The sequence below is a fragment of the Ambystoma mexicanum genome, chromosome 5p, assembly GCF_040938575.1.
Source record: "Ambystoma mexicanum isolate Mex_15411 chromosome 5p, UKY_AmexF1_1, whole genome shotgun sequence".
Taxonomy (NCBI): Eukaryota; Metazoa; Chordata; class Amphibia; order Caudata; family Ambystomatidae; genus Ambystoma; species Ambystoma mexicanum.
Genome location: NC_090930.1, coordinates 407,439,057 through 407,452,875, shown reverse-complemented (window position 1 = coordinate 407,452,875; position 13,819 = coordinate 407,439,057).

Genomic DNA, 13,819 nt, shown 5'->3' with positions numbered 1-13,819 from the left:
GGTGGCGGGGGGTTATTACTGATCATCAGGGGGGTGGGGAGGGCAAGGAGGGCACCACCTGCACCCTCTCAGAAAACAAAGCCTCCCAAGTGGAGCTGCGATAAGAGAGGCCGTGCTGTGGGACCCAGAGTCAGCTGAGAAGAGATGGCTGCAGCAGGGCACGGGCCCCCTGTAGTACAGCTATTGGGTAGACATCTGCGCTGCGGCGGTGGGAGCGGGGACCTGAGGAAGCAGGCGAGAGGTTGAGTGTGGCGGTACCTTGGGTCCAGGGTGTAGGTATCGTCGGTCAGTGTAGGGCGATTAGCCAGTGGGCCCCAGCTCAGGTCTTAGGAGGCGGCGAGAGGTCTAGGGGCTCCGATGGCAGGAGGGGCTGCTGTGCGCGGCGCAATGGTCGGCAACGCCAAGGAGGAGCAGAAGACGTCCAAAGGTGGAGGCCACATAAGCGCCCAGCTATCTCCAAGTCACCCAGGGGAGCTGAGGCATCTCCGAGCGATCGGGCCCTGCAGGGCTAATAGGGGGGCAGTGCTGGCTGTTTTGCAGATGCTGAGGGCTGCTTAGAAGGCAAGTGGCAGAACTAATGCGCTGCGGGTTGAGCTTCAGCAGCCGTCATGTGGAGCCTGGAATGCCTGCAGCCCTCCTCCTCGCTGATAGCCATAAGCTCTGCCTGAGACCGGGTCCACAGAACTATTCAAGACTGGCTGCGGGGGAAGGACTAATTTGGTTCTCTTCTGGTCCAATACGGTAGCGCGGGGGGCGACTTCAAGGACGGTAGGTCCTGGCCTCCACCCGCTCATGGGGGATCGTAGCAGAAGCGGCAGACAAGGTGCATTGGCGGGCGGTCCGCCTTGGAAGTGGCAGTGCTGCCTAAAGCCCCTGAATTAGAGAGGAAGCCACCCACTCCCCGTGTGAGCCAGGGGTGGGGGCTGAGGCACCGATTGCGAGCTAGATGGACAGAGCCTGACGCCCCAGCACCTCAGAACAGGAATCCTCTGGGAGTCCCCAGTCCGTCACCAGCCACAGCCCGGGACAACACCGGCTCAGTCTCCAGGGCCGAGCACCATCTTGGAACGCTCCGATGCTTAGCGTTTCAGGGAAGCAGGTCTAACTCGGGAAGGGAAATGCGTTAAGAGTCAGGATGCTTTGGGTTACAGCTCTACCATTACGGTCCCAAGGAAAGTCTTTTTGCAGCTCAGACGACATCAGGAACAGCATATTAATTCGCAGATACGCAGGCTTCACATGGAGGCCATCAGAGGAGTGGCCACATCGATGACGCTCCAGGCCACGCCCCCCTCATTATTATTTTTAATTGTCTCCAATTCCCTAGAAACTTTAAATAGCTCCTTGGGTTGTGACTGAGCTTTGGCAATGCGCTCGTCCAGATAATCTCTCTTAGCTGAAACAACAGCCTTTTTAAAGTTTTTAACATGAGCGTTATACAAATCTTTGTCACAGTCCAGCAGCAAATGTTTCCATTTGTATAACGCATTGCTTTTTTTAACTTTTCAGTTCTTGTAGGTTTCCAGAGAACCAGCCGTTGGTCTCTCTTTTGACAACCTGTTTATTGCGTAGAGGAGCTAAAGTATTTACAGCTTTCTGCAAAATATCCTGATAGCAGGCAGTGATTTCGTGAACTGAGCACTCATCATTAGTTTTCTCCTATAGCTCATTGATCCATGGATCTAGGGCTGCTGGGGTCCGTTTTTTATAATTTCAACAACGGAGAATGGTAGATGGTGGTTTTGGTTTTTTATTTATTACTGGTTTTAACGAAGAAAGCTCGATTTGTATGAAGAAAAAGGTCTGACCAAGGACACGGATTAATAGTCAGATTGACGTGGGTTAAGTTAAGATTCAGCAGCCAGTCAAGGGTGTGCACCTTCGCATTGGTGGGAGCATGAATATTTTGTGAGAAGCCTAAATTCAAGAGAGCCCTATTCAGTAGTTTGGCATGGCTGTCATTAGAATCCCCAAGCCAATGGTTAAAATACCCTAAAAGTATTACCTGAGATGAAGGTTTTAACAAAATTGAAAGAAGATCGGTAATCTGATTAGAAAATTTTTTCATTAAAATAGGCAGGCAATAAACAAGAAGGATATTAACAGTATTCTCAGTATGTAGCCTAATTCTAACATGAAGAATATCACAGTTTTCTACATTTATAATATCCATTCTCCAAACCTCTAAAGAATCTTTAAAAATGAGGCCCACTCTACCCCGTTTATACTCACATCTATCTTGGCAGAATATATTATACCCATGTGGAATAGCCAATGCAAGGGAAGGACCCGCAGTCACATGATTCCAGGTCTCAGTAATTGCGCAAATGTCTATATCCTGTGAGGAGATAAATGAGGCAGCCTCTAAAACACGTTTCAATAATGAACCTGTATTAAGTAGTAGAGATTTCAACCTATGGGGGAATTGGCTTTAGTTTCAAGAGGCGCTAGAGTCCCTTTGTTCATCTCAATCTGTGTCAGGTTAACAGTACTACTAGAAATATTGTTTTGATTATTTAAGTCAGGCACATCAAGTCTGCTGTTAGTTGTCAGTATATTAGGAAACTCTGCAATGGTTTCAAAGTTAGAATCATTAATGTGACCCTCATTGACATGTATATTGGCTAAGGGCAGACTATCTATACTAATAATATCAGGGTGTTCAACTTTGTTGGGGTCAGTTATTATTTTAAGGTTTTGACTACGTATAGTAGCCGCTGCAGCCCTTTCATGGAAACAGGACGTTCTCCTCACTGAGTCCTCTCTTTCCTTTTAAATCAAAGCGAGGAAGGTTGAGAGACTCATAGGTCTTACCTTTGTGTGAGTACCGGTAGGACTGGGGGGGGACACCTCGACCCCGGAGCACCACGGACTGTCACAGACTGGCTGGTCACAAGCACGCCAGCGCGTTCGCGCATGGGGACAGGATTTGAGGCAATAAGGACTACAATCCCGCTGGGAATTGTATTAAAACATGTGCGTGCGGAGAGGAAAGCTCCGATTCAAATCGCACTTTGTAGACTACAGAACAATGTAAATTAAAAAGGGTCTTAAAACCAAATACACAGAGTCCTAAAATTAAGAGCACAGCCAATCTAAAATCTAGCAATTCAATGTCATATTAAAAATGCTATTGCAAAACAAATAACATTTCTAAAATGTCTAGCAGCTCATAACAAACAGTCAATCTCTCTCTCTGCAGTCCTGTAATAAAGTAGTATTAGTATTTTGTAAAAAAAAGAAAAGTTGCACTAGTTGTTCCCCTAAATGACAATCACATAGAACTTTGTTACTGTATATTTCTGTGTATACGGTTTGTAAAATAAGCTTTTCCCCCATTTTGACTTCCATTAGAAAAACAAGAAAATAAAACACACTAGAAAAGATTAATCTTGCCCCCTTGCCCAACTCCCTATTGCGAGCCAGTACCCTGAGGAGGAGGAGCAAGTATGAGTGGGGTCATGGTCAGTAATCTGATTAAACAAATGCTTACCTCTGAATAGTGTCAAGCAAGGTATAAACAAAGTCAACTTCCCTGGTCTGAATAACATTCTTACTATGAGGAACACAATACTGTCCTTTGTCCATAATCGATTCATTGGGCATCACATCCTGCACATTAAGGACAGGATGAATGAATTCTTGCAGATGGTCTGCTGACATGCCTAGCCAGGTTTGGAGCACCACTCACCTGCTACTCCCCTTTAGTAATGCAAGAATTTCTTCCATCACTGACTCCCAGACAACAGCCCTCCCGGACACACCCAACCTCCACCCTTCCCACCCCAGACGCCCTCCACCCCCCCCCCCCACCCTCTCTCCATGGTACTGCTTCGGATAAATGCAGATCAATTTATTGATGTTTTCTTTATTTATTGATGCGTGCATTCTACTTGATCCGAGGCATTATCTTCAAATCGGAACAAGGGTGAGTTTTCTGTGCAGGCAAAGAGATGCTTGTGCTTCTAAGGTCAGCAAGAGTAGAGGATGTCACATAAAACAATTTGGTACATACCATCAGTAACCATTCTTATTCCACAACATAGATACCAATACCAGGGGAAGGCATAACTATGGTACTAACGGGAAAAAGTGGCATTATTGTGTAATGTATGACTGTGCCTTGTACTGTGCAGCAGAGTGCGTAGCTGTAGCTAGTAGTGTCCAATAAGGCATTATTTTCAAATGTGAGCCTGCCCTTTCGCTCAGCCCAATAAAGCCACTGTAAAGAGGCATTGGGCCAAGGATGGTCCACATCGGGCTAAGCCCACTGTAAAGAGGCATTGGGCCAAGGATGGTCCACATCGGGCTAAGCCCACTGTAAAGAGGCATTGGGCCAAGGATGGTCCACATCGGGCTAAGCCCACTGTAAAGAGGCATTGGGCCAAGGATGGTCCACATCAGGCTAAGCCCACTGTAAAGAGGCATTGGGCCAAGGATGGTCCACATCGGGCTAAGCCCACTGTAAAGAGGCATTGGGCCAAGGATGGTCCACATCGGGCTAAGCCCACTTTAAAGAGGCATTGGGCTAAGGGGTGACCACATCACGTGTATGATAATCTCGCTTAATGTGAGAGATGTTGCCACACAATGAAAGTGTGACTTCATAAGCTCACATGCATAAACAGTCATTGGCCCTCATTATAAATGTGCCTGGTTGGGAAAAAGTGCTGGTAACAACGGTTACAAGCACCTTTTCCGGACCGGCAAACTACACGTCTGCCGGTAGGGGCGGTGAACCACCGGCATGCCCGATCTGCCGTTAGTTTAAACCCCTAAAAGCAGATTTTTCACTGAAGCGTCCGGCATCGTTACTAACGGTGCTGGTGCTTCAGTGTTCCCATTCCTGTGGAGTACTATGGGACTCCACAGGAATGGGTACTTACCCTTCCACTGCCACCCGTAATATCTCGGTATTATTGGGATATTGGGCGGGGAAACGGTAAACAGAGGTTGCCGGTAGGCTGCGGCCTACAGTCCACCTCATAATGAGAGTCATTATCTAGGTGACATACTGTTACAATCAGCCATAAATTCACCTTACATCTCAAGTACCAGGTGACATCGCCGTTTTGTCTTCCAAATTCAGGCGGGAATGTTCTAAAATGCAATGTGCAATTCAAAAAAGCAGCGTCAGAGCAACTGTCTGTAGAGATGGTATAAATCAGCATTGACGGTCAAAATGTTTTGAGTACATGACGAAATATCGAACCTTGTCCAGTGCCTTTAAAAAGTCTGCACCCCATTCCTTTGGCCACTAAGCTCTGAAGCTAAACGTGGCCTCACATTTGCAGAAGCTTCAATGGGTAAACAAAGGCAGCAAACTCAATCTGACCAAAGGTGGTGTACTCATAAAGGAATAGGAGGAGGTGTGATTCGGGCTCAGCGCCCAAAGCTACTCACTTTTCAGAGGTGGGTGGTGCAAACCACTTCACAACCAATACCGTACCTTCTAATTGCGTGGGCATGTATATCCGCTTTAACAGAGCCAGTCACTTCAGTAAACTTCACCATGCCCTGGGCTCAGCCACTATCTGGCCCATGGGCAGGGCAGTGTCTGTCTAGTGCCTTACCATGGAGAGCATTTCAACAAATACATCTCACCAGGACAAAGGGTCTTGTATCGAGGCAAAGTGTGCATTGTATGGAGGCAAACTGTGCTTCACATCCTATTACAAATATTGATACCAAGTACTGGATAGGGCCGGTTCCATGTTATTTTTCCGAAGAAATGTACTTTGTGGAAACGTACTTCGAAGTGTTTACGCCTTCCCCATCACTACTTACCATACCCCACACCTCTCCCCAACTCCTTTTTACCTCTTAACCCACAACTATTTATAGTTTTCTAAGTAATTCGTAGTAATCAATCACTTCAAAGGAAAATTACTTTGAAGTACGTTATTAACCGGACTGTTGTTATCATCCTCCCCATTCCCAGTGAGCCCTATGGGGGCTCAAATGGGAATGGGGACGTTCCGGGTCCCGCGAATGGGAATTACCGGGCCCGCAAAGGTCAGAATGGCCCGGTAAGTCCCATTTTTCGGGACCCAGACCCGAGTTTGGGGGTAGCCATGCCAGTAAAAACGGCATGGCTACCTCCAAACTCGTAATGAGGCCCACTATGTTCAGACGGCGGGCGAGGCATCATGGCTCATAAGTTATACATAACATCAATGCTCATCCCCCACATCAAACACATTTTTGAATTGTTATCATTTGGAACGATTGTCGGGTGATTTGTGGTTGGAGTGAAAGGCATTCGCAGCATCAGTCATTACTAAAAGAAAATTAAAATACAGCATAATCGCGTCTGTCGATCTGGTATATTGACAGCACTTTGCAAAGAAGCACCAGTTGCAACTGCAGCTTCCTTTTCTCACCCACAAAGGGCATGATGCTGCAGAGTGGGTGTGCATGATGCAATGGGTGCAGCACTCACACCTCCACTGCAGAGGTTTAAGGCTTGGGGATCACATGTATCTAGCACTGACGCATCACATTAAGCATCGTACATTAGAAATCTTAAGACTTTCACAATATGTGGAACTGGTACTAAAATCCTCAACTTCATATCAGAACAAACAAGCTTAATGTACGTTGGTAAGAAATGATTTGGTATAGAGAAAGCTCATTTTTGAGAATGAGGAAAGTGTTTTGGCAAAGAAACACTGTTCTCTTATCATCACGACTGCCAAATTATACCAATACGCTCATATTATTTTAAAAGAGTGCTGACATTTAAATTGAAAAAAAACGCACGCATACTCAAAAAATTGCTTATTTGTTTTTTAGTTCCCAATTTCTAGGAGCAATATGCTGCTCGAAACTAAATTTCAAGGCACTTGTGGGTAATGGGCATGAACAGAGGGGTTTCATGAGTAGAGTTAGTCATAGGGTATTGTTTTCTGATGGGTGGGTGCATGTTTACGGGATCCCCCACTGATTTAGTGGTCGGATGTACTGTCTGCCAGTAGAATGGTTTGTGTAAAAAGTTCAGTCTTTAGTAGTTTCCTGAACCACCCTTTGATGACCATGTGACCCACATGTGGTTACTCTTTCTAGTAAATTTGTTTGCCTTTTTTCCACACCCTACTTTACCACCTTTTACGCATTACTCATGGGGACATTTTTATTTGTACAGTGGAAGTGACTCACTAACATTTAAACTCTAAAATCTAAGTTTGTCACATTACAGGTACTCCTTTTTCATCCATTGTCAAGTACATTGTCAAGAACCTTATTAAAAATGTGCGTGTGCGTGCTGTGATGAAACCAGGCAATTCAAACCTTCTCCCCTAGAGACTAAGAGGTGAGCCTGCAAAACTTAACATCCACTAATGGACAGGGCAAGCAGGATCTCAGTGGGAGGGTGTCTCCCCCAGAGAACAGGCAATCTCAACATAGGGATTGTTGTTATCCTCCCTTATCCCAAGAAAATAACACAATTGTTAGCTATATGGGAATAGAACAAACTTACAACTTCATACACAAGTGGTTGACAGACACCGTCCGTGCCTGAAATGAGAACACGGACAACAAACCCTTTTCAGGGTGGAACAAAAAGGTACGATCCACAGAGAGGAGGGTAGAGCAAGTCACCTGCAGTGCAGCAGAGGTGGGCAGACCTGCTCCTGGGATGCGTGTCTATAGGAGGGAGACTGATGCCTGTTGTGAGACTCTCAACCTGAAAGACCAATGGTGGGCTGAGTGAGATGAACCACTGAATACTGAGGGGCCTGGCAGAGAGAGGCCCTGGCGCTAGCCACGGCGGAGACAAGTGAAGCTGCTGAGCAGATGACGCTGCCGACCCCGAAGCTCCCAGTCTGCCTGAGGAGAACTACATTGGAGAACAAGGTACTCAGTGGCTCTAGGAGACAGAGGAGGGGAAGGCCAACCATATCCCAAGGTAGGGTGCCAGAAAACATACCCCAGGGCAGGATGAGCATGAGTATACCCACGGGTGGTGCAAGAGAAGCCAAAGCCCATGGCGGGCTACCATAAATTATACACCAAGGTGGGGTGCTAGAAAACATACCCCTAGCAAGAGTATACCCCAAGTGGAGTGAGAGAAGTCATAGCTTAAGGTGGACTACCAGAAACCGTACCCCAAGACGGGGTGCCAGAGACAGTTTCACAGGGCGGGGTGAGCACAGGTATACCCCAGGGTGGGGCGAGAGGAGCTATAACTCAAGGCAGGCTACCAGAAAACATACCCCAATACAACGAAAGAGAAACCAAACCCCAGAGGACAAATAACAATACAGGGTGAGAGTAACCCAATCCCAAGACGGGAAATAAGAAACCAAATTACAAGGTGGGCTGGGAAAGCCAGCAACTCAGAAAAGGACCACAATCACTGGAGAGGATGGGAACTGACATGGGTGGGAAACCCAGAAAGAATACTTGATACTAGCTAGTGAATCAGAAAACAACCCAGGCTGGTTTGTCAACCAGAGACTGATACAAACTATTTGATAAAGTGCAATATGGAAGAGACTAATCAGAGACTGGGATACTATAATATAGCCTAAAGAGGGATACAAGCAATAGAGATACTTGTTGTGATAGCTGTAACTCCATTAATGGCCAAGGGCCCGTGACGCCTGTGACAGGGAGAGATCATGAGGGAGTCAGAAGTCAGTCACCATTCCTGGGTTGGGGAAGAAACCTTCTTGTCTCTATGTTAAGATGTTCTTGTGTTCAGGTTATCATTACGATACCCCTCATTTTCTTTGTAGGGCATCCTGACGAGCACCCTCTAGACTTCTGTTCTCAAGCATAGGGCTTTGCACATCAAGGACAGAGTAGGATTTCAACCGCTTAATAATAAAGAACTGTTAAGAAAATGACTGAGGGCCTCATTCCGAGTTGGGCGGTAAGGGTTAACGGTCACCGGTAATGATGCCGGTGCCAGTAAACCCTTACCGCCCAATTCCGAGGTCCCTTAGCGGGACCCTCAAAGGACGTGTGGTCTGACCACACGTCCTTTGCGGGTCCCGCTAAGGGACCAGGGCGCTAATAACGGGGCCCGCTATTTGCGGGACCATAATTAGCGCCTTCCCCATTCCCATTGAGCCCTATTGGGGCTCAAATGGGAATGGGGAATGGTTTACTGAATGGGGACTTACCGGGTCCTCCAAGGTCGGAATGACCCGGTAAGTCCCCATTCAGCCAGACCGGACCCGGTTTTGGAGACAGCCATAGTGCTAATAGCACCATGGCTACCGCCAAACTGGGAATGGGGCCCTGAGTATCCATCTCCTCATTCTGACCTACCACAGTGTATATCTGTGTGTTTTGCTTCTTAACACTTTGAAATTGAGAGAGGAAGCAATGGGCATGTATACTCAAGTTTGGGGCAATGTTTTGGCAGTACGTAGGGGGTCTTCAAATGCTTAAATAATGAAATACTTAGAGTTTAATTTATCTGTAAATTGTGTATAATGCAAACCCGAATTGTTGTTTTGGCTGTGGCTGTGCTGTTAGTAGGGGTGACAGGGCCCTGCTCCAGAATTTGAGCGTGACCTGTCTGTCGTATTATAGGGGATGCATTTCTTAATGAAATAAGAATTTTCTGTAACAAATCCCTGTTATTGTACATTTAATTCTGCATAAAAAGCGCACGACCCCCCGCCACACACGCAATCTTCTTGTGCACCACGGCAAAGTGATTTTCACAGGAGTGACACATTTTGCTCCTATCAGAAATGACTTGACTATCGCACGCGCTGCAGTGGACATACCTTTTGACTTTTTATCGGGACAGAACATTTCTGTTCCAGTTTGGTTAGATTTATAGGAGCAATGTGAGAACCTGTCTTGTCATAAGATCAATTGGTCTAATACTGAGATTATACCTCTCTCAGAGAACTACTTTATGTCTTTGCAGATTGCTGTGTGAGAAGGGTAACAAAGAGTTTTAATAGTTAGCAATTATTTATTCAATGGAGGGATTTAAGGTTGTGTTAAAGAAATGTGATTACCTGTTAGAGAAAAGGCACGATTTTGCAAAGTGAAGTTTAGTAAATCTTGGTTTATGGGACAAAATCAATGGTATTACAATGAAAGTCATGCTCCATTTCGAAAAAATCTTTATAGATAAGTGCCGCAAGCAGAGTTTGGTGCAAACTTAACAAAATGTAACAGAATCAACTATATTGTTCAAAGGGGAAATGGTGCTACCAACACATTTTGTAGGGTTTAACCTGACAGATGTGAACATTTTCCATCAACATTTGTCAAACTGAAAAGTGTGGGTTGAACAAGAGGGTGGAGGCCCCATTGCAGACTACCCTGTAGAGAGGATAGATGGGTATTCACTGCCATCAGTCGACCATTGTATGCGAGATTACCTAGAAAGGCAGACCTATGTGTTCTTTGAGGCATGCAAGGATTTGTTGGAAAAATGTAAGGATGAAAATAAAAACTAATACTTTTTCATAGTCTAAGGCTATTTTTCTTATTAATCCAGTTACTAAACAGGATTTATTTAATTGTTTTTTTTATATCGCACCTAAAAGCATACCTGGGTTTGTTTTCTAAGCGCAGATCCGGGATACAAAGCTCTGTTGCTCTGCGTGATCTTGCTTCCAAGACCAGCCGTTGCCCGTGTGCCATCCTCCATTCACAATGGCTTATGATGGCCAGGAAGCTTGCCTGGAGGACAGTGCCACGACCGGTGTGAGGGGGCAGTAAACAGCGTATTGCTGGAGCATGGTTCTGGCTAGCACGCAGGTAAGAATAAATATAATGTATCTAGAAACATCAGGATTGGTTGAGGAAGCTAAAGGTGCGCTGATGCAATGGAAACACTTAGACATGGATTAGTTTGCATTGAGTTGTGTTAGAATTGTAAATCTAGCCCTTCACTAAATTACTAACATTTTGGAATGATATGATAGAGAGGAGTCACTTGTTCTTAAGTAGAGAAATGCAACCAGGAGTGAATATATATGCTGGTATTACCAACTTTCAGTGCCTAGAAAAAGTGTGGGTAGTACGGCCTATCATTGTGGCAAAACGGGTGGTCAGGTATCATTGGACATCATTTAAGAATCCACTGATGGACATGCAGGTGACTTGCCTGTCACATGTGGCATTCAAGAAACAGGCTCTTTCTAAAATGTGCAATGAGTTGCCTGGTTTGAGGCGAACTTGGACTGCATTTTCAGGCTTTCGAGCATAGTGAGTAGATACCATTCTCAATAGATGATGCACTTCAATGGTATTCTTCGAGCTTCCTGCTGACAGAGCAGTTGGCAATCTCTTACTTTGCCTAACCTTCCTTCTTTCCTCGTATCTTGATATTTTCCTGCTTTTTTCAGGCTTCTAGTGTCTCTATCCCTGCTTTTGAAAATGTGCTTTTTTTATGACACTTGAAGGCTTGCAAAGTATTTCATAATGCTAATAATATATTTGGATCTTTTCACTAACTCTGTCATTTGGTTAGTCTTATTGTTCATCAAATTCAATCTAAATACCCTTTGTGTGCCCACATAACCTTAGAAGAAAATAAAGTAATGGCTAGAGTAAACAGCACATGAATGATTGGGGTTAGATGCCAGTATTTAATATTTAAAGTGGCGGTCCGGTAACATCGGTGCCGTTAAGCCTACCAACACCGTTGTTACCAGACCGGCACAATACGACTCTGCAGGCGGGTGCCGTTTTGCCTGCCAGGGTCAGACCTGGCGGGCAGAACGGCACCTGATCCCAGAGTTTCACAGAAGCACCGGCACCTTTATTAACGGTGTCAGTGCTTCTGTGGTCCCCATGGACATGCTGCAGCTCAAAAGGAGGCATGCACTTTTAGGTTCTCTTTATGGACCTTGCTATCTGTGAGCATCATTAAAAAGGAACATCTTCACACTAAGAAACCAAAAGTACATTGTCTACTCTTTACTTTACTTCGCTAACAGAAGTTTTGTGAGATTATCACAGTCAGAACACTGGAGGGATGTTCATTTCATGGAAAGTGTGGGTGTTTGGGAGGGAATTAATACATTTTGTAGAATTCTTGTGTACATTTGTACTACTTTCTCAAGTTAAATTTGGAAATAAAGATGAAAAGAAATGCACCTTTTCTGAATGTTCAGTCCATTTGTTTATCTCTGCATCAATTCATGAATTCATTAGTTCACATTACTAAGTGTTCACAATACCTGTACTTGAAAATGAAATACATATCAAGACATTGTGGAGCATCTCCTCCCATTGAATGTTACTGACCAACGTTAGTCAATAACACAACTGCAAAATGTGTATTTTACATTGACACCAGTCTGGCTTCAGAGCTGCCAAAAGCACAGTAACTACTCTTCTGAACACCCGTGAAGACCTGCTCTCTAACCGTGACTCTAACCTTCCTTCTGTCCTCATTCTCCTCGATTTTTCTTCTGCTTTTGATACGGTCAACCATGCCATCCTGCTCAATCGCCTCCGTGATAACCTGGGTATCACTGGCCCTGTCGCTGGCAAATTTATATGTTGACTTTTTCGAAAAACATGAGTATATACAGTGAAAATAACATCTTTAAGCAACATATTACTGTGTGGAGGAGATACATCGATGACGTGCTACTGGTGTGCAACGGAGATGAAATGACCCTATGGGCCTTTTTTCAATGGTTGAATGGAATTAATCCCTTTCTCAAATTTATATTGAATTACCATAGGGAACAGATAGACTTTCTAGATCTTACGATCATTTCTAATCCCTCCACTAATAAACTTGAGCTTAAACCTTTCCATAAAGCCACTGACCGTAATTCGCTCCTCAGGTATGACAGTTTCCATCCTAAGGCCCTGAGGGACAATTTAGCGTTTGGCCAATTTTTGAGGCTCAAGCGTAACAGTAGTAACTGAGAGGCGTTTCTGTTTGAGGCTTCTGCATTGAGTCACAACCTTATTCAACGTGGCTACCCTAAGAAGATTGTGAGAAGATCTCTGAAGAGAGCATCCAATAATCACTGGGAAACCCTGTTAGAATATAAGTCTAAACCCATTCCTGGCAGGGCAGATACATTAGTGTTCGTCAGTACCTTTAACCACCTATCCAATCAGGTGGTTAAGATTGTGAAAAACCGTTGGCATATTCTAGCCAAGGCTAAAATACCTGTTGAAGCCCCCCAATGTGCCTTTAAACACGGACATAATGTTAAGGAATTGGTGAGCAGGAATGATATTAGTAACAAAGGCGATGCTCAGATCACCATCACCCAACAATGGGGTTTGCCCAAATTGAGAGGTCATGCATCTTGTGGGGCCTGCATCTGTTATCAGTTCATCAGTCGTACCATCAAGGAAGATATTGGGTTACCGAGACTGTGGGAACAGAAAATGTTCTCGAATTGTAACTCGAGTAATGTGGTGTACGCCATATGGTGTTCATGTCCCAAATTATACATTGGGAAAACGGAACGGAAAATCAAGGTCCGTATAAATGAACACAGGAGCTGCATTAGAACCAGGAACCTAGCGGCCCGATGGTGGGTCACTTCATTATGCGTGACCACAGTTGTAACGATCTAAAGTGGACTGTGCTTAAAAAGATTCCATTAACTAATAATATGTCAAAAGACAAACAGACCCACCCTGTCGAGGGAGAAGATGAAACTCATCTTTCTGAGCAGAAGTCACTTGCTGGGTTTGAATGAGCAGATTGACTGGAACATATGATTTCCAGCACCTTGCGTTTCAGCGGTGTACCAATTGAGGGCGGTAATCATGACTGTTTGTCTTAGGCACACACTGTGTTTGCCTACCTTATTAAGCTTAGACCTATGCACGCGGGACACAGATTGTTTCTCAAGCATTG